Source organism: Cygnus atratus, chromosome 3 (genome assembly GCF_013377495.2).
Source record: "Cygnus atratus isolate AKBS03 ecotype Queensland, Australia chromosome 3, CAtr_DNAZoo_HiC_assembly, whole genome shotgun sequence".
NCBI classification, from domain to species: Eukaryota; Metazoa; Chordata; class Aves; order Anseriformes; family Anatidae; genus Cygnus; species Cygnus atratus.
In genome coordinates, this window is record NC_066364.1 from 12,209,238 (window position 1) to 12,234,886 (window position 25,649).

The following is a 25,649-nucleotide window of genomic DNA, read 5'->3' on the forward strand; positions in this document are numbered from 1 at the left end:
CAAGGAATACATCTTTCAAAATTGATAAAGAAATGTATAATTTGTGGGATTAATATATATATTCACTGTTGTTTTCTTTGTTGTTGTTTTTGTTTTAACTTTTAAAGTTCTGCAAATATGAGGATATAACTTGTGTAGATTTCTTTATTTTCTGTGAAGGTTGAAATTATTACTCTTCAGTCCTGGAGATGTATGGAAGATGCACAATATTCCATGTCTGATTAAACTATGAGAGTTGTTGACATTGTTGAGGTGTTACCACTGAACAATTGTGCTCACAAAATATCTGTAAATTGATATACTTGAATTCTTTAATGAATAAAATACAATTTTTGTTAGTGTATGTGCATAGGATTTTAGATGGCCAATCCTGAAGCTGAAAAAGCTGGTATGATGAATCCAAAAGGCAAATGAAAAAACATGAGGAATATGTTTATTTCATGCTTTTTTTTTTTTTTTAAGCTTCTTTCCAAATGTAAACGAATATTTACAACATCTATAGTCTATTCACAAACTCAACTCTCCAGTTTGTGAATTGAAAATTATAGTTAAGATGTCATAAACTGGAAACCTTCATCTCTGGCTTTCAAAGCTGAGTGTATTTGATTCCTGCTGATATAAAGATGAAGGATATACTGGACTTTTTCAAGTGAAACGACAAAAGGCAGAATAAATCTTGTGAGGTAATTATTCGGGGGGGGTGGGGGGGAGCAGGGAGTAAATGAATAAATTCAGAAACTACAGAAATTCAATGACAGAAATGTGAAGGTTTTGGCCTGAGCTTTGAAAAACTCTTCTTACTGTCAGCAAACTGAGTGGTGAACAGACTAATTACCCCTTAAAATATCTTATAAAAATGGGATCTTGGGTTATAAACTAACCCTTCCTAAGATAAAGAAACAAATATTCCAAAAGAAGTTTATGTTTGGAATATTTTACAAAAAAGTTAGGCCCCTTTGCAGTGTCACTAAATCCTTTTTGCTGAGCCTCAGAGCAGCAGCTGTCCTGTGTACTCAACATTGTCTTTACCTAGCCATTCAAAAGCCTTAGAAAAAGATAAACATTGCAAACCCTTCTTACGACTGCAATTAATAAGATTCAGGCAACAGCCTTTCAATGCTTTAAACCTCTATTTGCTTTTACATAGACATCCACAAATTTCAGAGGAAGAAGAAAACCTTTTACTTTACTTCCATTCCTTAAAAAAAAAAAAAAAGCCAACCAAACCAAAACCCGTTACCTTATACTTATACTGAATCTCCACTAGTCTTGAAATGTGAAATGTGTTTCCTCTCCCTTCTGCACAAACAAGAGTTATATTCTTAAGTGAACAGCATCAAGGCAATACTTGAAAATCTTGAAGCTCTTAAAGCTCCTACTGTTTTTTTGGAAAGCAGAAACACATAATTACTTTCACCCCTGTGTTTAAAACCTTTATCTTTGAAAGTTCATGATGTACCCTAACCCTTCCAGTTTTTATGCCTATACAGCTGTACAACAAATGGTCTTTAGCAGAGGTATGACTGTGCATTCCCTACACAGGAATTTAATAAAATGTCTTAACTAAACACACATGTTTGAGGAAATAATCTTGTTTCAAAACAAACAGTGAAAAGAAATGATGAGATTTAAGTTTGTGGATTATTAGACCTGTGTTTGGGTCAACAGAAAATAGATTAATCCAAATCCTTTTGTAGGGGCCTTGCAAATACATCTTAGATGGTTTCTATCACTTACAAGGGTAAAAGAAATTTCATAATTTTAACAGAAATTTGGTAATATAGTACATCAGATTTTACGAACTTGGTCTTGTAATTGCAGAAACAAATGAGGGACAAGACTAAACAGAGAAAAATTCCAGAACTCCACATTCTCCTTGGTGCTGCCACAGATAAGGAACCTCACTGAACACTTTGCTTAGATGCAACCTGCTTAGAGCTGAAATGCCAGATTAAATACATGATGCATGAATGTGGTTTGCCTAATATGATATAGGTGCATTGACTATGTGTTATTTTTGTGTATTCACTCTGGCTAATTTCTAAAGGAATGTCAAATATATATATTTAATCTCTTTTGTTAACTGCAAGAATCCTATCCAGAACTGAGCAAATTTCAGACAGATATATCTCAGGGATTGCTGGAAACAAAATAGCTAAACTTATCATACATTACAGAAACAATTTTTTCTAACTTAAAAACAAAACAACAAAAACAAAAACAAAAACAGGAGGTATGAAAGGTCATTAAGCTTTATTGTGCTCAGCAAATGGAGTAACAGATTGCACAGAAAAGTCAGGCAAACTAGGACACCCAGTCTTTATGCCCCTTGAAGTGGGACAGTGAGTTTCAACTAAGGACTTGTCATCTGTGACAATCAAAAAGTTTACCATTATATGACACTTTTATGTAAGAAAGATATCTGAATAAATATTATTGGATTGGTTTATATCTGAATAAAATTGGAGGAGCTAAACTGAATTAGAAAATAGAAACAAGGAATGCATGAAATAGTCTCTTGATACATTAGGGCTCTGCTCATCACTAGTTTATGAAACATTAATAGATGCTGGATTTAAATGGTTTGATAGCTTGTTTATGCAATCACATAACTATACTATAATGTTTAAGAGTATGTAGTGTCTTTCACTGCTCTGTCAAGAATCTCCCATACTGTATACTTATATGTGTAACAAACTCGAGGTACATATCAGTATTTTACAAACTTGTTAGCCATTCTTCTAAAATAATATGAAATGCAGCTGCAAAATTGTTATGAAAAAGGAGATGGGGTATACATACAAAGTTGGGAGGACAGGGTAGGACACTGAAGTTAGACTACATGAAGATGTTTTGTGATGAATTTCTATCACCATAACTTATTTTTAATGTTTCTGAAACACGGACATGCAATATTTTTGGGTCTGTGAAAGATTATGCAGAAGAAACGGAATTGTTTATTCTGTTTCCTCAGAATTTTAGATTTTCCATTTATTATATTGTGTAGCCTGTTGCAACCCAAAACCCAAACGCAACCTTTATTACCCAGGATGGGAGAGGGACAGAACCAGAAATATGATGAATTCTGTTACAGATATAAAGAAACAAACCAGGGCTGGTGATGAAAGCAACGTGGTGACATGCACAAAACTAAGAAGGGATCTGAGAAAGGAATGTCATATAACATGTGGTACACAGAGAAGATCTGCCAAGAGATTGCCACCTTGATGGGAGACAGCATGTGAGAGAAAACATACAGAAAGCTCAGCTGGAGATTCTGATGGAACCGCAGTTTGCAGAAGCTGCTGTGAAAAGGGCACCAAGTACTCCCTCATGCACAGGAGGGCTAGAGAGGAATATTGTGGATCATCTTCAGCACAGCCGTATTCAGAAAGCTCTGCAAGAGCTGTCATGTTATGTTGCTGACAGCTCATAGGATAAAACTGAAGTGAAAATTGTCCCAGTAGGTCTGCATTTATTCCACTGTGGACAGGGGGGTCTTGACCCTGGTGATGCTTAAGGACATGCTTTAGTGGTGGACCTGGTAGTGTTATGTTGGTGGTTGAACTTGATTATCCTAAGAGTCTTCTCCAACTATGATTCTATGATTGTAAGTAGACCTCATGTGCACAAACCTGTGTGTCAGAGTGTTGAGGTTCAGACACTAACAGTGCCTTGAAGCTGATTTAGGAAGCATATTGATAAAAGCTGTGTATAAGGGAGATTTGAGAGGAAAGAAAGTTTTGATGACCAGTTCTGGTGGAGCCAAGAGCTAGAGATGAGCAGAAGAAGCCTAAGGAAGGACCCAGTCAAAACTAAGGACTATGGAAGGCCATCCATCTTTTGCCTGTAGGAGCTCATGGTGATCACTGATGTGCCTGAAGTCCCCCAGTGGCATGCAATCAAACCACTTCAAATTCATGTCAGAGGAAAGGATGTTTATCTTCTTAGCCCACAACATAACCCAAATTGATAAAGGTTCCCATCGTCACAGAATCACAGAATCATCTAGTTTGGAAGAGACCTCCAAGATCACCTAGTCCAACCTCTGACCTAACACTAACAAGTCCTCCACTAAACCATATCACTAAGCTCAACATCTAAACGTCTCTTAAAGACCTCTAGGGATGGTGACTCAACCACTTCCCTGGGCAGCCCATTCCAATGCTTAACAACCCTTTCAGTAAAGAAGTTCTTCCTAATATCCAACCTAAACCTCCCCTGGCGCAACTTTAGCCCATTCCCCCTTGTCCTGTCACCAGGCATGTGGGAGAATAGACCAACCCCCACCTCGCTACAGCCTCCTTTAAGGTACCTGTAGAGAGCGATAAGGTCACCCCTGAGCCTCCTCTTCTCCAGGCTGAACAATCCCAGCTCCCTCAGCCGCTCCTCGTAAGACTTGTTCTCCAGACCCTTCAACAGCCTCGTCGCCCTTCTCTGGACTCTCTCGAGGACCTCCTGTCCTTCTTGTAGCGAGGGGCCCAAAACTGAACACAGTACTCGAGGTGCGGCCTCACCAGAGCCGAGTACAGGGGCACAATCACTTCCCTAGCCCTGCTGGCCACACTGCTTCTTATAAAAGCCAGGATGCTGTTGGCCTTCTTGGCCACCTGAGCACACTGCTGGCTCATATTCAGCTGACTATCAACCAATACTCCCAAGTCCTTCTCTGCCAGGCAGCTTTCTAACCACTCATCTCCCAGCCTGTAGCTCTGCTTGGGGTTGTTGTGCCCCAGGTGCAGGACCCGGCACTTGGCCTTGTTGAAGATCTTGTTAAGATCTGGGCAAAGTTAGATTAGAGCTATTAGAGAACAAGAGGTGGAAAGTGTGCAATTGGTGGGGCGTTTCTCTGAGTGCAGAAACTTAAGTCATCTAGAGTGACAAGAGAGAAGAAATACTCCTGCCGCTCTGTTCCCATCATCCATCTCCATCTTATCAAGTTAAGAACCTTTATTCGTTTTCTGACATCCAAGACACTGCTAGCAAAGAGTGTGAGAGGAATGTAGAGCTGACTATGCAAACTGTGGAGCCCTGTGAATCATAAAAATGTGAACAAAGGACAAAGTTTTTCACAAGATATTTTTTTCTTAATAAAACTTCTCCCTTGGAAGAGTCAAGTCTTGTTTCTCTGCCTCATTTTATGTGATAGAAGTGATAGATTAAAAGAAAATTAAAAATATTGAAAAATCTCTCAGGTTTTAGGTACAAAACCAGAATAAGAATCCTTTGTGAGAGAAGTGCTTCTTCCTAAGTATTTATAGGACATCTAACACTATGACTTCCTTAAGGTATTAAAAATAAGATGACTCTTCTTATCTTGGGCTGAGCAAGTTTGCTTATAATACCTCTGTGCAAAAGGGCTTTTCCTACTTGGCATTTCTTATATAAAAAAAGTACAAAGTTTGCATTACTGTGACATAACTGAACTGCTTAACAGAAAATATCTGTAGAAAATATCTCTGGAAGGTTGTTTAAGCTACAGCTGTATGCCCTGTTAAGCCTTTATACTCAGAAGCCTCTTTTTATTTTATTTTATTTTATTTTATTTTATTTTATTTTATTTTATTTTATAGAAAGCCTAAAAATAACAGAAGTGATCCATGTACTTTCATCACCTCCTTACAGATTAAGACTGACAAGATTCCTTATAAAACTGAACTTGTCAATTTCTGACTTTTTAAATTCTCTTCTTAATAGGAATAGATACTGAAATAAGTATCTAATAATGTAAGTATAATATATATATAACATAATATATATAATATATAAAAATATAAGTATCTAGTAAAGAAATAGGTCCTTTTAGTAGGATAAACAAGAGTATGGGAGAAAGACAATGAAACTGTAGATGAGATATATCCATAAATCCATTTCTCAATATAAGAGGAACAAAGGTCCCTTTCAATTGGTTATCTATGTTTCTGGTCTGTTATGTTGAAGAAAACAGAATTTTTCTTAGCTGCAAGTGCAAACATTTCCTCTAATCACCAAAAGAGTTCAAAGATGATTTGTTTTCCTGGTCTGAGCAGATTGACTCTGACAATGGTGGTGGGCTCCATGTTGTCTTCACTCCTCACAGATAAATTTCCTTATGTTGACATGACTTCAGCATCTGGTCTGGTAAAGAGGAGAAACCTCGTTTGTGGTAGAGTGCGTTCAGTAATATTTGGGTCTTACTTTCATGTTTTACATGTCAGTGGCTATACATGTCACTGACACAATGCATATACGGGCTAGGGACGCTATCTAAAAATGTCTTGCAACACCTGTTCTTGGACACAGTAATACTAGATTAAGAAGCAGTACCAAGCAAATTCTTCATTGCTTTTTCAAATCTGGCAAGGAAGAGTTCAGCTCTGGGAATTTATTGCTATAATTTTTTATTTCTTCCAGGTCAGATCATTCATATTTACAAGTTCTCTTACTTAGCCTCTCCATGACCGTGCCTGTCTCTGATGGTGAAATTGGTTTGTGGAACAGTTGGCTTAAGGCAAACTGAATGAATATAAAAGATTTTTTTTTTTCTGGAAACTTTTGCCATTGATGATTATTTGCTGTAGGTCTACTATGTTTACAGTCATTTAGTATGGAAATTTAGACCATAAAATTCCATATATTTTTATGGTTGTTTATCTAGCAGAGAGACACTGAGTCAAAGTAATTGCAATTTAGACTCCGTAGAAGCATAGGAAGGAGTTACATCTCTGGAAAGTGTCACACAGCACTAAATCTTGGGGTACTGTGTATAAAATCTAATAAGTAGATGCTAATAATTGCCAGCAAAATTTCTGAGAGGCAGCACCATACCATTTCTGAGTACATGATCCATGCAAAACCGAACTCGTACTTAGAACTCAATGTATGCTTTTTAAACAAACAAAAAAAAGTATCACTAGAAATATGGTAATATACCATATGCAGATTTTCTCTTGTTGTTTCTGTTAACATATAATGCAAACATATATCAGCATATGTACCCTCATTTCAGTACATGTTTATTCTTTCTTGTAGATTATCTGTCACTGTGACTGCAATACCCAGTAGATATCTTTTGTTCTCTTTAGAACAAGATCTGTCTGTTCTATTCCTCAGGATTTCTATGACTTTTCACAATGAACAGATAAAAGTTCTCAACAGTTCAGTCTTAGACAGTGGACTGTTTTCATGACATGGTAAAAAGCAAGCCCTGTATACTATATCCAAACTGAATCCCAGTCTATGGTGTAAGTATTTACTCAGGCTCTGGGTTTTGTAATAGTCTTCAGTAATACAATAAGCACTCACTGGAATGAAGAATTGCTTCAAAGCATCGTTTTTTCCTGTGCAAGAGGCAACTCCTCTGTCTAAATATAAACATACAAACCAGGCAGTTTTAAATAGCTTAAAAATAACACTTCGATTTTTTCCTAGCAGAAAAGTTGTGTAAGAGCATTGCAACTGAAGTAAGGTAGTTGTATCATGTAATAGGAGTCTGAAAGGTAGTCGGTGCTATGGTGATATAAGGGCCATGTAAGAATATAAATAGAACATTATAGAGACTACACTAAAGCTGTGGAAAACATTTTCCCTAGCTTTAGGGGATTTGAATTCTATTCAAAATAGCAAGAAGGCCACATTTTGGTAAATCTTTTCATTACCTGTTCCAACTACACTGGAAAATTAGTGGAGAACTTGTATTTCAAAATGTATACCACAATTAGTGATTAGTCATAGTGTGACTTAACATGTCAAAATTAATAAAATCATAGATTCATAGAATATCCTGAGTTGGAAGGGACCCACAATGATCATTGAGTTCAGCTGCTGGGTCCCCAGAGGACCACCCAAAAATCAGACCATGTGTCTGAGAGTGTTGTCCAAACACTTCTTGAACTCCGTCAGGCTTGGTGCCATGACTGCCCTGGGGAGCCTGTCCCAGTGTCTGACCACTCTCTCAGTGGGTGGATAAATAAATCCTTTAATACAGGAGCAAGATGTATTTAAAACAACCATGAAAAAGAAAATTCTGTGGTCTCCAGAAAGAAATTTTCCTGGCCTAGAAATGAAAGAATCAGCTTCCTTCTCTAATTCAAAATCTGATGTATACTGTGGTCTCCATGTTAACTGCTGCATCCATGCCAGTAACCTGACAGCTTTTCTGATCTTACATACTGCTTTCAAAAAGTCTCTGAGACTCTGCCTATATCATGAGTTTATCATTCCATGACATAAACCAAACCTCAGAGCTTTCCTTCCAGGTCTAATGCACCCTGACTCAATTTTTAAATGTTCCTGTTAGTACTGAAGGCTGCAATGTGTCTGCTGTATGTTCCTATCTGTAAACTCTTTTTCTGTTGTGTCTTAGCTTGCAGCAGAGCTTCAACACAGTTCTCACAATTTTTCCTGTCATATACCTTGCCTGGCATCCACATGGAGCTCAAGGCATTAATTAACTCATAGAACTTAAATTGCCTGTGATATCTTTTTACTTCCTTATGCTATGCTAGCATCCAAACCAAACATTCCCAAAGCAATTAGAAGTTAAAAATACCAAAATGCAAAAGTAGATACACTGCACAGGTGGTAAGTAGATACCTATTTTTCATTTTTCCTGAAAACAAATCTTACATTTACCTGTAATATTGCACATAATGTATTTTCAATGTATTTTATTTAATTTTATTTTATTCAAGGCAATATTTTATTTTCAATGTCTACCTCGTTGGCACTTTGACTGTGTCAGGAACAGAATTCTGAAATGAAATGTGCACATTATCACTAACTGTATGATGTGATTCAGTTTATGGATGTTCTTTGTTCTGTGTACATTTGTCTGCTCAAAATTCTTGAAAAGATTTAAATGGTACATTGCTGTTTGCTGCTTTTCTGCCAAGTGTCATATGCAGTCAACTATGTCTCAGCAAGTCTGTGTATCAGATGAGAATCATGGAGAAGCCTTCCTGTGCATTACCATATTTCTTCACAAGAAGGTCTACTTAAATGACAGCTTGGATTTTCTCTGTTTACTGTTTAATTCAGTTTATCTTCAAAATTCAGTTTTGCCTTATATCTCACTGCACAGAATAGATAAATGCTTTAAGCAAATTTTCTGCATTTATGTTTAGTTGATGTAGTAATACTTAAATATAGACAGCCTACATTAATAAGTATCAATAAATGTTGAACATTTTCTTTATAATCAAATGATTCTTGTTCAAGATACTGTGAATAAGGTGCTCCTTACCAAACTCAGTGACAGGGGACAGAAAGAGGTAGGAAAAGTCAAAGGCAGACACCAGATATCTACAATATAGTAATGATTTAAAGGAGATATTATAACTAGATACTATTGCATTTTCCATAGACAACTTTTACCACTCTCTTTGTTTTGGTAAATGTCTAAGAGAAGAATTTTTTGAAATGGAATGATACAGAAAAATTACACACAGTTACCATTCCGAACTGCCTTCCAAAATCACAGGTAAACTTTGACATTTTCCTTGGTTATGTTAACTTCATGAGAAAATCTGATTTTCCTTCATTATTGCAGAAAAAAAAAAATGCTGTGACTAATTCCATTCTGACCTTCTCACCCAACCTTATTTGTAAAAGTGGAAAGGGCAAAATTATGAAATAAGAACATTACAAATGAAAAGCAGTCTTCTGTCCTCAGGGAAAAAAAAAAAAAAAGGAAATTCTAATCTGTTTAGTGAGATACCATCTGATTGTTTTCAGAGCAGTCCAATTCTATCTTCAATAGGATTTATTTTTTTTCTATAATTTTTAATGAGTGCTTTAATGAGTGCTAATAGTTTTATGAAATTTATAAAAAATAAATGGTGGTCAGTGGTTTTGTGTACCTTTCTATTTTTTCTTAACGATCTTGTTTGGTTTCATTTTCTTTGGCAGTGTCCTTGCATGACCTCACAGAGAAAGCAAGATATATATGTCTTTTAGATCTGCCTACTCACAGTTGTGCTGTCAATGCACATCTCAAGTTCCTCCAGCAGCAGTTTGATTTTTCCTTTCCCTGTGTTAGCTACTGAATTTTCATTGGCACTCTGACTCTGCACAGCTTGAGGGACTTAAGTATTCTTTTCCTCTGTAAGATTTCTTTTTCACCTGTGCCTTCTTGTATTCATTACCAGTATTGTGTTTTCATGCTGCAATTACTTGATTTTTTTTATTTATTGTATTTTATTATTTTTTTTTTTTTACCAAGAACCTTTAATCTTCTTCACTTTAGTATCCATTTTCTTCCTTGTGGCATTTGTCTGTAAATTTTTCATGAGCTAAAGCACTAAATACAGAATTATTTCTCTTTCTTGATTACAACTGACATATATGTATATTTACTATTATTTTAAAGTCTCTGTGCTTATACTGTTTGTTTGTTTTTCTACATTTTATTGTATTGGAGATGACTAATGGACAACAGTCTTTCTTCTCTGACCTTAAGAATGACAAATAGCAACTGATAATAATAAAATTCCTTTTTCCACCCTCTTGAGAGAGCCAGGAAAGTTTTCCCAAAGCACCCTGTTTCCGAAGAGGTCTCAAGCTTACATGGTAGAGAAGCACTGCCTTCCCCTGTCCTGGAATCCACATGATAGTAGAAGGCTTCCCTTCTTGGTTCTTCAGGTCCAAGCCACAGTTCTACATGACCATGATGAGCAGAGACTGCCTCTGGCCCTTTGGGACTTGTGAGCCACAAAGTCAGCTGTAGTCTATACAGGAGAGTTATAAAGTGGGAACCCATCAATCAGATTTTTTCTTGAGGTCTCTTGCATTCTTGATTGAACAAGTCTGGTGATAACACTTCAATGGAAAGGCTTGAATCTGCTCACTGCAGAAGGCTCATAACACTCATCAGCTCTTTTAATCTCAACATATTGTTATATAGAAATACTGATTATTGGCAGATATATCATAACTGGAGCTTTTCTTCAGGCATAGGTTTCTAGGCTGGTCAGAAGCTAAGTTGACTTGAATACCCAAGAGCTGTTAATGACAAACTCCCCAGCCTGTGTCTGGCCAACATCCTCAGATGGTGAAGACTGTCTGGGCAGGTAGCTTATCTGAGTGCAGTATCAGCATCCAAATGTCATTAGGTTCATAAAGAGTCTCAGTCCAGATGGTTTTGCTAAGAGTTTCTGGCAAGATAAGGCAAGAAATCTGCAAAATGTTAAGCAATAAAAGCCAGTAATGCAGCTGCTTCTGGCCTCTTGAGAAAGTTGTTAAAGTCCTTCAGACACACAGTAGTTCTGAAAGGTGCCCAGCTTACACAGATGAGCAAAACTGCATTCAGATTCTTGTTATCGGTGTGAATGGTGATTACCCTATTTCCTCTTGCTACTTTTAAAATCCACCTCCTCGGCTGTGATATTTCTAGTCTTGTGATTAGTACTAGAATATTACAAGTACATGGAAGCCCTAATTCGCTGGCACCAGACCAAACAATATTGTTGGCATTTCTGAAGTGTAATGATTCTAAACTACTGGTTTCCACTATACATAACTGTCTGCATGGGTATGTAATACTTCCTTCCAACCTTTAAATAACAGTTAATATCAAAATAAATGTGTAATTTTCTGTCTTATTCCTCTGCCCAAATATTTTAAGAAATTATTGTAAAGACATTTTTATAATGTCTATGACCATAAAGAAACTTAGTGCAAACAAGTAGAGTAGAACTTCAAAGAAATTAAAAATTGTTACAGAAATTATCAGGAAATTAGGGGTCACAGGAACACATCACATAACAAATATTTCAAAATAAAACAAATCAAAACAGTATATTTTTGAACCAGAAGCATATGTCTAATTACAATGGCCTAACTCACTCAGCTCAGCCTACTCAGAGTTCATGTTACCCAATCGGTATTGCAGTTTAACATTAAAATTTGTCAAGAAAAGCATAGCCTGATTTGCATTCCTGTGTACTGTCATGGCAAATTCTGTCTTCCAACTGCTTTTTAATTCCTTTTTCTAATTAGTGCAAACAGTTGATTAAATATCACAAACAATGAGACTACTACAAAGAAAGGAACAGCAATACATGAAATGGATAAAGTGACCCCAGAGCATGTTCACTCGTGTGAGGTCAGGCTGTATCTACAAAATGATGAACTTATCCTAGAGAAAGAATGTTTCTAACTTAGAGACCATAGTGAAGAAACAAGTCAACCTGAACTCTTATTGGACTTCTCAGTCACAAAGAAAATATTATGACCTCTTATCATATGCTGAGTTGTTACATGGTACAAATGGAGTTTGAGACGTAAGTATTTCCTTTCCCCATACTTTTACTTCTATTAAAATAAAAACAAACAAACAAACAAACAAATAAATAAATAAAGGGAGAGCAGAAGAAGAATGAAAAAGAAGAAGGAAAAAGAAGAAGAATGAAAAGTCTTTGTTTGGTTTTATTATAGTCTCAACTCTTATTGACAAATCATATTGAAACTTTCAGGGGAACTAACTTTCTAGATTTCTCTAATAATTCTTGATTGTTAACCAGGCTGAGGAGATATTCACAGTTCTCTCATATGCCCAAACTGGTACTTGGGAATCCATAGAAACATTCCATCCCATTTTCGACTCAGTGAGCTCTTCTTAGCACCAATAAAAAAGACAAGGTACATCATACCAGTCCTCTTATGAAAGTTTTATTATTTATAGATAGATTGATATTTTCAGACTTAAAATACATTCACTAGGCATTTGCTTAAAAAAAAATGAAGTTTATTTGGCTGAAGTCTTTTTAATCTGCAGACAGGGTCCTATGCTATTGCATCAGCTACTGACTGTTGCTGAGTAACGGAGTGAAGAAAACAGCTCACTCTTCACTGCAGGGTCCTGCATGGTACTGCTGAGATTTTTTGCCCTTCTGAGTTCAGTGGGACCAGAATATGATGCCAGGCTCTGGTGTACAAAGCCTAGCCTGTGTGTGCAAGGTAAAATGGAAAAGCTTTAGAGCTGGAAATAGTGTAGCTACACTTTTACATCCTCAGTGATGAGGCTGTGCTGCTCCCAGGTGCAGCTTGCACTGGATTTGCTCCAATATGACTATTGTCGTGTTTGATATCTCACTTTTGTATCATTATCAGTAGAGAGCTCATGAAGAGAATAGGAGTGTTCTGACAGGTAGTTCCAAAGCTGACAAATCTGTTTATTCAGTAAGTAGGAAAATTACTTCTGCTGCTCGGAGAATTCATAAAGCAAAAGGAGGCTTTTTGTGGTTAGAGGTGAGATACTTCTGTATTACAGTGTCCACTGAAGGAAAGGAATAAAGTACTTGTCTATGCAAAACAGATCTGCACTGGTTTTGACTGCAAGGTGTAGGCATGTACATATCTTGAGAGACACTGCATGTCAGAGAACAGGCAGAGGTGTTAAAGCAGACAGAAAAGAAGGAAAAAGATCTAGAGAAGGAGAGAAAAAGCAACTGCAGTTGCTTATCAGAGAAAGAGGAGAAAGTGAATCAGTGGGGGGGAATGTACAATATACATTTTTCAAACTCTGAAGTATTGCTCAGTGCCTTAGGTGCCTTCACCTTTGTAATGTTAAGGGAGGATTTTTCTGCAATTCTGTATACTGCTTTTTCCTTGAAACTGCAATCTCTCACATAGGCTGCTGCAGCAGTGGTTTCCCTTTTTTCTGACATTGTTCTCATGCTGTTATTCTTGTGCTATTATTCTCCTGGCCTTGCTCTTGAAAACCCCAACAGGTGGATTCTTTTGGGAAAAAATTTCTCCCAGTACAAGAATCACGCTTTTTCTTCCCTTTCTCTACCCTTTGATGGTAGGTTTTATGCCAGATTGTTGGGGCCCAGTAATATGCAAGCACATACCTTATCAACCTGCAGGCCTGAAGGACCTGGAGGACCAGCCCTGGTGCAAAGCACACGCCAATCAGCACTAGCAGTAACAACGAATAGGAAGGTGGAACAGTTCCTGATGAAAATGATATTGTCCTTATGGGGAAACATTGCAGAAGATTGCCTGTTGTGTTGGAAATGAGCCCAGAGGACACTCATTGGGGAAACCAATTGTTTCTCTTCCAAAATGGACACTGGGGAAAGTTTTCTCTTTATCTCTCTCTCTCTCTCTTTTTTTTTTTTTTTCATCCTTTTCAGTTTTTCTGTGTCATCAGCTAAGGACCCCACTAATAAGAGTGTGCAAGTAATCCTGTCTCACAACACGAGGCAAACATAAATTTAACCAAGATTTTTGAAGGAAAACTACATTGTTTTATTTTTAAAGAAAAATAAAAACCAAGATGTCCAAAACAACATTTAAAGTGTCTCTTAACAGGAAGCTATTCTATACTGTCAAGCAAAAGAGCCTTTCAATGCTCTTTCAAATATGATATCTTTAGAAACATTAGCATCTAACAATCTTTGTTGGGTGGTACTGACTCCTTAGGTATCCCAAGGTTGGAAATGGATATTATGATGGTCATCCAGTCCCTGGTAGGGAAGATGGATCCACTGCACTTAAATAATGGGATGGAAGCCAGAATCTAGCAGACATAATTAGCTGTGGAATAAGATGCAACATCTTTAATGGAAATGCTTAACGAAAAAGGATCAACCACCAGGGAGGAATGCTGCCTTCAGGAGTTCCTGCAGAGTCTGCTAAATAATCCACGTGAGAAATACAGGGTAATTGTCACAACATTGGAATTGGATTGCCCCTGAGATCTCAAATGAAACACTCAGGACCCTGTTAATGAAAAGAGGTTGATGGCTGGATGATGCAAAGTTCTCACCCTCCTCCACCCCAAGCCTACTCTCTGTGTAGCAGCAATGAAATAAGAAGACATGGAAAGTTTCCCTAAGGTCCTCTCTCCTCCAGTTCTTCAAACCTCGTGTAGACCCTGTCTGAAGAACATGACAAAAGGTATAAATCCATGTCTATTGGAAAAGGTGTGTTGGAGTTGTGTGTTTAGTAATGCCGTAGCTCCATAAAGGAGGAAAAGCCCACTAATGAAAGCACAAGAAAGAAGAAAGAGAGTTAGAGTTGACTCAGTTGGTGCATGGTCTGTCAGATACCAAAGATTTATTTCCAAGAAAGCCTACTGCATATATATTTATAAGCTATCGTTTTGAAAGTGTCATTTATGATACTTGGTCTGGCTATGGTGGAGATGCCAAAAAGTGGGGTCCAGGACTGAGTGCATGCTGAGGTGCTTGAAAAGGTTTTGTCAAGTTTGGAACCGTTCAGTATTTATCTGAATTTGGCCTTGCATTTCCCTCATTTGCTGCTATCTTGGGAGCTGCTATCTCATCAGTAGAGTTAAATGAAGACCTAGCACATTTCTCATGCTGATGCAGGGTTGTTTTCAGTCACAACATTAAAAAAAAATCTATTAAAAATAATAATACTTAAAAAAAAATAACTGTGTCACTTATTAAAATAAGTTGAATTTAGAGGTGATTTCAACAATAACATTTATGTCTTACTCAGTAATGTAAATCTAGGATAAATCACTACATGTAAAGTAGCTTGTAAAAATCTCTCCGTTTTCAGTTGTTTCTAAAAGGAAGGCCAGACTGACCCTGTCTTGTTGAAGAGGGAAAGACCAAGTGCCCTTTCTGAGTTTCTTCTTAGTCCTGGTTTCTGATTCTCTTATTTCCTTCTCTTCTCTACAAATGTAACCTCAGTGCAACCTCAGATTTGAGGTCAGAGTAAATATTTTGAATTTTCATTATTTCTCCTAAAACCAAAAATTCTTGTGTTTTGTTTTGGTAGAAGTCTCATGCTATTCTAGAAGCTAGATGTTAAGAAAATAATGGAAAAGTTTCCTCCCTGGGGAACATAGCATACCCTATTTTCTATTGTTTACTTAAACCAAAGAATATTAAACTCCCAGCATCAACAGCAATCTCATATTTTTTCTTTATATGAATAAAATATGAAGGAGAGAAAAAATCTTTCCCATCATGCTGTTGAAGGGAGAGAGATGAAAAATCTGGCAAATACCAAAGAGTTTCATAAAAGTATTGAATAACTGCTGAACAATAGGTCTGGAAAATAAAAGGTAAATAGGTGCAATCATGTAAGATAGAGCTATATTAAATGAAAACAAAATAAATATGCACTAGTTCTATAACATAAGGAATATTCTTAGCACTAAAAGTAAGCAGAACAATCAAAGTTCAGCAGAATGATATATAATTATAATTCAAAACACACTTTCAATGGAAAAGAATCCATTTTATAGAACAAATTTTAACTTTTTTTTTTCTTCTTTTTTTTTTCTTTTTGATAGAGTGTGTGTCAAAGGGCATGAGTGTGTCATTTACAATGCATCTATAGGAATCCTTTCCCTGTTATAAACTCTGGCAGTATCTGGTAAAAACTGATTGTCCATCTTTCAGCTTTTTTACCAGCCAGCACAGCCAGTCCCAATCTTTTCAATGACAGTAAATTAAAGAATTGTCGTAGAAGAAAAATAGCTTTGTGTCTTGTGTCTGGGACAGCATGCTCGTAATCAGACTTTCTAACATTAGTGAGTTGTTGCTTCTATCTGTGCTGCAAATACCTCACCGGCAAATGGAGGAAAACCTGTACTGACCTCACCAGCATACTCTGGTGCTGGATTATTCTTCCTAGGTGTCTATAAAACACAGAGTTGAAAGACACTGTCCCTATATTAAGAATGAGCTTGGAATAAATTTTTCAGTTGTTAATTTGGAGCCCTTTTTTTCAGTTTTGCTACACTGACCATCAAATTAATGTGAAAGTACACACAGGAGCAGAAGCAATGTATTCCTATAGTTCATGTAGTAGAATAAAAAAGAATCTTAATTTTCAGCGTTATTTCCATGAACAGTTTTAGGTTTTATTTTGATGACAATTCAACTGCAGATGGCCAGATGGGATTCCATTTGTGGTTTGTGAATATATTTTTGAATTTCTCAGCTACTTTAAAATAGGAAGTTGAGCCTAGATTCAGTGCTTGTAAAAGGAGGATTCACATCTATAATGACTTTCATCAAAGAACTTATTGTAATAGGACAATTAAAAAAGATCACTTAATGAGCCTTCACATGACCCTTTTGAGGCTGACATTAATATGATAAGCTCTTGGCAGATGAAGCAAAAAGGACGATAACATTTACACATGTTGCACAAAATCAGAGGCTCTAAAACATTCATTCTTACATTTGCATTCTCAAATCTCTGACTTAAACCAACAGACAACTGTGTTCATACAGAACAGAGGACAATACAGGGTCCATTCTTGTTTAATATCTTCATTAAAGAGCTGGATGATGGGGTAGAGTGCACCCTCAGTAAATTCGCAGATGGTACATACCTGGGGGGAGTGGATGACTCACCAGAAGGCTGTGGTTCCGGTCAATCTCTTCTAAGTGAACCTGCTTGAGCAGGGGTTTGGACCAGATATGTTCCAGAGGTTCCTTCCAACCTTAACTATTCTGTGATTCTGAGAACAGTTTACTGAGGAATAGTTTTTGGCACTATCACTGGTACTCGTTTTTTTGTTTTTGTTTGTTTGTTCGTATGCTTGGTTGTTATTTTTAATTCTTTTCCCTCTTGTCATCTACTAGGTTGAAAACCAATAAGTCTCAGAAGCTCAGGTGACATTCCTAAAAGTTATCAGCTCTTATGTTGTGCCAGCTGATGAGAATAGTGTATTTTCTATGGTGAAACCCTTAAGACTGCAAGCATAAGCCTGGGAATAATCACACTGAAGTCAGTGCTTGTCCTACAAGTGTGCAGTTGTGATTCATGATTGATATTTGAAAACATGTCAAATTCCAGTGAGAATCTTCAAAAAATTCTTTAAAATGGGTTTTAAATATGGAATAAAACATCTCAAAGGTTTAACAATTTTAATGACATGCCATAATTCTCAAAAATCATAAAGAAAAGCCAACCAATGTATTTTACACCCATCCAGGAACAGTTCCATAGGTCAGCATCTGAAAGGAATTTGAAACCCTGCAAAGGCGAAGCAATAAAAAAATGATGATATGGACAGAAGAAAGAGGAATAAAAACACAGAATCACAGATTCATAGAATCAATCATAAAATCATTGAATCATAGAAGCATAGAATTATGGAATGATTTGAAAAAGAGCTAAAAGATCATATAGTTCCAACCCCCTGTCATGGGCAGGGACACATTCCACCAGATCAGGTTGCTCAAAGCCACATCCAACCTGTCCTTAAATATTTCCAGGGATCCACAGCTTCTCTGGGCAACCTGTTCCAATGCCTCACCACCTTCAGAGTAAAGAATTTCTTCCTAATGTCTAATATAAATCTACCTTATTTCAGTTTAAAGCCATTACTCCTTCCCCTATCATTATGCTCCTTGATAAAGTGTCCCTTTCCTCCTTCCCCGTAGTCCTCGTTTAGGTAATGGAAGGCTGCTCTAAGGTCTCCCCAGAGCCTTCTCTTCTTTAGACTGAACGACCCCAACAATCTCAGCTTGTCCTCATCGGAGAGGTGCTCTGGCCCTCTCATCATCTTCGTGACCCTCCTCTGGAATAGCTCTAATAAGTCCATGTCCTTACGCTGGGGGCCCCAGAGCTGAACTCAGTACTCCAGGTGGGGTCTCACAAGAGCAGAGCAGAGGGAGAGAAACATCCCCCTCATCCTGCTGCCATGCTGCTTTTGATGCAGCCCAGGATACAATTGGCTCTCTGGGCTGCAAGCACACATTGCTGGTTCACGTTCAGTTTTTCACCCACCAACACATGCAAGTCCTTCTGCATAACGCTGTGCTCAATCCATTCGTCACCTAGCTTATATTCGTACTTGGGATTTCCCCAGCCCAGGTGCAGGACCTTTCACTTGGCCTTGTTGAACCCCATGAGGTTCACACAGGCCCACCTCTCAAGGTTGTCCAGGTCCCTCTGGATGGCATGCCTTCCCTCCAGAGTATAGACCACACCATGCAGCTTGGTGTTGTCCACAGACTTGCTGAGGATGCACTCAATCTCCATATCCATGTCACTGACAAAGATGTTAAATAGTGCCAGTCCCAATACCAACCCCTGAGGAACACTGCTTGTTACTGGTCTCCACCTGGACATTGAGCCAGACCCTTTCTGCCACATGTTCTCTTTTATAGACAGGAACATGATGCCCAGACGGGTTCCACTTATTCTAGTAAATATGGATCCAGTATCTATATGTATCTAGAAGATAGTGGACAAAAAATCTCAGCTAATCTCTTGCATGTAAGCAGGTTGGATAAAACAAAGAGCCAAAGTTTTAGGTCTTGGTCTCAGGTCTTCCAACATATGTTAATATTACTCTGACAGTAGGGGCTGAAATCTCTGACAGTGGTCACCAAATTTATTTTACTCACGACTTTGCTGTGACAAAATGTCCTGGTTTCAGGTAGGACAGAGTTAATTTTCCTCCTAGTAGCTGGTAGGGTGCTATGTTTTGGATTAGGATGAGAAGAGCGCTGATAACATGCTGATGTTTTAATTGTTGTAGAGCAGTGCTTACACCAAGCCAAGGACTTTTCAGCTTCTTGCTCTGTCCTGCTAGCGAGCAGGCTAGGGGTGCAGCAGGAGCTGGGAGGGGACAGACCCAGGACAGCTGACCCAAACTGGCCAAAGGGGTATTCCATACCATCTGACGTCATGCTAAACAATATATAGGGGTGGCTAGCCGCGGTGGGGGGGCCAGCTGCTCGGGGATAGGCTGAGCATTGGTCAATGGGTGGCGAGCAATTGCATTGTGCATCACTTGTTTCGTACACATTATTACTAGTAATACTATTATCATTATTATTATTATTGTTATTATTATTTTCTTGTCTTAATAAACTGTCTTTATCTCAACTCACAGGCTTCACTTTCCCGTTTCTCTCCCCCATCCCGGAGAGGGAGGGGGGAGGGTGAGCGAACGGCTGTGTGGTGTTCAGCTGCCGACCGGGTTAAACCACAACACAAAAATATTTTCAAAATAAAGATTAAATATCCTCAGATTTATAGTTTTGTAGAATGTACAAGAGAGACTTGCTAGAACAATAATACTAAACAATGCTGAGCTTATGTAAGACCCTCTTTACAAAAATAACCATAATTTTATTCTTGAAAAGGTAGTTTTTCATATCCAGAAAAGGATCTGGTTTGGTTTTTGTTCGGTCTACACACTTTTTAATTTCCTGGGCACCAATAGTCCTCCTCAGCATCAGAATGAAGATCAAGATTCCCTCTCATCTTGTCTTTCATGAGCCTGAAATCATATTAGAATTGTAGGACTTGAGCTGGGGCTTTTCTCAACTAATGTCTCCTGGTTTTTGTCCCCTAAAGAAACTATTTCATTGGTTTGCCTTTTCCGCTAGTTACCTCTAACAAGTTCTTGGATTGAACACCTTATGTTTAAGTTGTACACTAGAATGTGAGTATCAGGAGGCTTTTGAAGAAATTCTCTCCTTGCTCACAAGGACAAAAAAATGTTTTGCCTTTGAGACAACATTTACTGTCCCATGACAAAGCATCACAAACTGTGATAAAGGACATATCCTAGTAGGGAAATTGGAGCTGTGTGATTAGGAGAAGAAAGGAAAAAAGCCACATCTAATTACGGTGCGGTACAGCAGTCAAGTGATATACTTTCTATGAAGAAGAAAGAATCACTAAAGAAAATATATTCTGAGGTTTCCAAAAGAAAGTGCCAACCAGTCACATGGTAGTGAAGCACACAGGAAAGTAGGAACATTTACTGAAGCAAAATTTGCTTGAACACAAAATGTTGCTATTTCAGTTATACTACTGTCTCTATAAAATTCAGTCTTTGAAGAACGGCAGACAGTTGACCTTGGACAGTCAATTACACCCAATAGGGTGAGGGCAAAATTCTATCAGATAAAATGATGAGATTTTATAGTTATTCATTATACACTTACGAGGGATCCTGTTCCAAAGCTACCAAAAGCCAATGGAAGTCTACAGTCATTACAATGTTGCTTATGTCCTCAGGCTTCATTTCAACAAAGTACTTAAGTGCAAGCCTAACTGCCATTAACATCAATTGAGACTGGCAGGTTCTACAGGAAGTCTGTAAGATTAGGAATAAATTGAAGTACCTCCTTGAAGCAAGACTTAAACTATGTGACTCCAAAAGTGCAGGAGGTTACCTTTTACACATTTCTACTTATAATTTATTTAATATTTTTGCTATCCACAGAATGCTTGATCACATGCCATGAAGGTCACACCATGACCTTCACTAGCCCAAAGTGTAGGACTAATAATGTATATTCAGTGCTCTGTTCTGGACTATTCACAATTCTAAGTCAGATTATGTCAGTGAATGGGGACCAAATTCAGCTCTTCTCCATTTTGTTAAAGTGTTTTTTTTTGTTTTGTTTTTATTTTTATTTTTTTAAAGTGCAGGAATGACCCCAGAAAAGTCCATGGAACTGACTGTCTGAACAATTGCATTACTTTGTTTATCTGTTTTGATTTCCAGATTTTATTGAAAGGGCTTTGGATTTAGTTTGCTCAGGATACATAAGAGAAAGGTCAATGATACTGAGTTGGAAAAAGTTTTAAAATTAGATATTCATTTGTACAAGTTTTCTCTTGGGTCATTGCTGTTCACCTCTCTCAGTCTGTGATATTTTTATTTGTCCTGGGTTCTGAACTGCTCATGTTTCTTATATTTTACTTCTCTCTAGCCTGTGAGGTCAGGCAGAGAAGCATTTACCCAGAGCACTGAGGTGCAAACCACTTGTAATAAGCTCTTTCTTTTTCCTTCAGCTTTCTGTTGCACTATTCAAGGAGTTTTCCAGAATTTTTGTGGAATTGAGAGTGTTTCCATCTCTGTTTGCATAAGTTTCCGTCTCTAATGTAGTATCTGCACCTAGAGCAGTGAATAAGAGAGAAGAGTAGACGTACTTGGGAATATCTTTTCTTGGCTCTGAAAATAGATAGTCTGTCTTGGGTAGAATAACACCGTGGTACAATCCTTGCTTGGGCAAGGTCATCATTCATCCAGATCTATTTTAAGTTTCTTGAGGTCTGTTTGCTTGCTTTTTCCCCATAGGTATGGTTCAATTAAATAGAATCTGATCTCTTTCAAAAATCTATTTCTTAATATATTGATAAGAATTCTCATTAATATGTTGCTTTTAAAATTCTTGAGAAAAAAAATTGTCATCACACTTCACCAACATATTCAGTCGAGAAGGAAAAAACTGCCAATAATTAGATAGATATTTTCTATTCACTTTACTTCAATGGGGAAGCTGATTTAATTGTTTTCTTAAAAATATATAAAATTTTCTTACTTTTCACCTTTTATTTTATTTCATGTTCTTACACACATTACTGCTTCTAAGCTTTTGTTGTTGTTGTTGTTGTTGTTGTCACAGAAGAAAAAAAGCAAGCAAACAAACAAGAAAATAATCTGTTAACACCTTGGTTCTCATTTTAGAGGATTAGCTGACCAGTGAGTCAGCAACAGAAACAGCTGTGTTCATTCTACTTTCCTTTGTAAGTGTAATCCCTTTTTCTCGCACCCTAGTATGGCTTAGGTGTTTGCTCCAGACTGTTAGCCCTTAAAACAAGGTTTTGAAGGAAGAACACACAAATATCTGTCACAAAAGGAAATGAGAAGATATTAATGGCATTTAGTGATGAGCCAAGATAAAAAACATATCCCCAGAGTGCAGTCTTTTACTGCACTCCAAATATGCTTCCTGACCACAAAATAAATACATAATGAGAAAAGAAAAAAAGAACCTGGAAGTGCACTGACTTTGTCATTAGGACAATTAAAATTTCTATAGTCAAAATACTTATTTGGGTTTAAATGGATAGCTCTTGTTCTTAGTGACAGAGTGTTTCTATATACACTGAGACTATTTCAATGTGCTTTTTAATTTTTACTGAAAGTCTGATTTCTTTTTTTCATTGGCACTTAAATCCACAATAAGCATTATAAATAATGCCCATATAGTGAGTAAAAGAATAAAATAAAAATGATTTTTTAAATGTTGTAATTAAAATAAACAAACAAAAACAACAACAAATAAACAATCACACAAAAGCAAAAGGAAAATCAAAAACAATACCACCAAACACATTATATTCTCCTGAGGAAGTAGATAAGTAGGTAACTTACCAGCCCATTAGTAATTAGTTTGTCCAGAAAATGAATTGATTGGCTTGTCTGTATGCCTATTATTTTCTAATATTTCAGCCATTCAGTGACAACAGAGGGAAATTGCCAGAAAGATACTTAAATAGGTAGGTCAAAGTGTGTTTCATCAGATTTTTTTTTTTTTCCCATGGAATGTTTAGATTATGCAAATTTGTATTGTGTCCGGAGAAAAACTCTTCTGTTGAAAAAGAAGGAAAAGTCAGGTCTACTGTACTGTAAATTAGCAATTTACAATGTGCAGAAAATCGACACTTTTCACAGTATTAAATCATGACCCAAGAGAAAAGTATTTGTTATATTTGGTGAATGTTTTTTTCTTTCTTTATTTTTTTTTTCCCCATTTAAATGGTCAGTGAGAAAGCTAATAGATATATAGCCTGGAAGGCTATCTGCCTGTATAAAAGCAAACTGTTTATTTTTAATTTATTCACTTAGTTGATAGTTCTATTGTAAAATCCTAGTGCTCACTAAGAAAAGTTGTGTATTTCAGTTTAAGAAAAAAAAAAATAAAGGCCGTGGGGGACGGATGGACTTCTTTTATTGTGGATAGAAAAGTCTTTAACTCTTACAGCTAAAATTTCCACTGCCTTCACTTGGTTTGATACAGAAGGCCAAAAAACAAGTCCATATTACATTTCTAGCAGGGGTGTTAGCCTCTGTTGAGTATAAATTTACCTTGTTCCAAACTGGCTTACACAAACATAACTTCTGGCACTGGCTTCAGCTGAATCTGGACATCCCACTTTAGCTCCCATGTTTTCAGATGCCCCATGCATTCTTGAGACAGCAGAGAGGTTAGCTGGGACTTTTCCTAAAAGAGGTCAGCTCATGTGCAGGGAGGCAATTGGTAACATCTCAGCAAAAAGCTTCTTTGCTGGCAGTACAGTACAGTCAATGACAGGATATCTTGCCTTCACCCTCTGCCTCACTAACTATATTCCTGTGGAGAATATAGTTATAGCTGTAGCATCAAATTATTTTTTAACTTCTCTCACCAGTTAGACTCCCTTTTCCAGGCAGCCTCAGTGAGCTGCATGGGATCCAGCCATGGTACATATGATCATGCAGTGTACAGGAATGAAAATGTCATCTAGATGAATAACTGAATCATCTTGCTGTTATAACTTAGCAAATACATAAACGGGTTATGGACATATGGCTGAATGCTAAACACCATGGCAGGATGTTCATCAAAACTTTTTGGTTTAACACATATGAAACTTCACCTCTTACTGTGCTGTTCCCTGGCTTTGCCTGCTCTGCTCTTTGCAGTCTCTTGCAAGAGAGTCCTTGCTCCTTTCCTGTCTGTGCATTTCCAAGCTGCCCTTTGTATGTGCAATGTGCATCTTCTCAAAATACATCCTTCTGTAACTGTGTTTGTAGTTGCTTGCTTTCCACTGATATAATACCTGAAGTTAGACTATACCTTGAGTGAGTGAAATTTATCAGGTGAAAACTTTTCTATAGATAAAATGCTCATATAAGTTGACTAGAACAACCTCTGAGGTCATTTAATTGTTTCATCTGAAAAAAAGAATGTTTGTATTTCAAAACTTGCTAGCTGAATTTTTTTTCTTTGTTTTTGCTTTGGAAAAGATATTTCGATATTAAATGTACCTAATTTTAACTTTAATAAAGGCTACAAAAGTAATAACTTGTGTTGCTTCAATAAAACTATTCTGCCCAAGCAATTCCAATAACCGTTTCTTTCCAGTAGCTAGACCAAATATAAAATTATTTTGGATCAATCTAAATATTTTTGTTCTCTGTTTTGACCATTAAGACAAGAATATTACAGTTCCCTAATTGTTATTTCTATGGGCAAAGGCGCTTGTCTTTGGTAGCACAGAAACTGCTTACTATGTTATTATGCTCTAAAACATAATGACATCAAGATGTCTGCTTTAATAAAGACTTGCTGAGGATGCACTCAATCTCCATATCCATGTCACTGACAAAGATGTTAAATAGTGCCGGTCCCCATAACAACCCCTCAGGAACACTGTTTGTTACTGGTCTCCACCTGGATGCTGAGCTGCTGACTGCAACTCTTTGATTGTGACCATCTAGCCAATTCCTTATCCATTTTGTAGTTCATCCATCAAATTGATGTCTCTTTAATTTAGAGACAAGGATGTTATGTGGGACATGAGAACTGCTTTCTCTTTCACCAATTTGACAGAAACGGTCCTGTCCCTAATTAATTTTTAAAAAAGCTACAATCTCTATATTCAAAGTCACTGTAGGTAAATACGAACAGACTTGATAACCCACTCATCTGCTTAGAAAATCCAGTACAGCTTTGACTTTGCAGTTTTAAACTTTCCTTCAGTGTGTGCAAAGCACTCTCTTTGTCACACACTGCTGATCAAATTAACACCAGTAGTTCCTGAGTTAGCTTCTTAAGTTAGTTCTTGTGTTTCAGCAGTTAGCTGAATTTTGCTGATGGAAATAATATGCCATTCATTAAACTAACTGAGCTTTTGACCAAGATATTCAAATT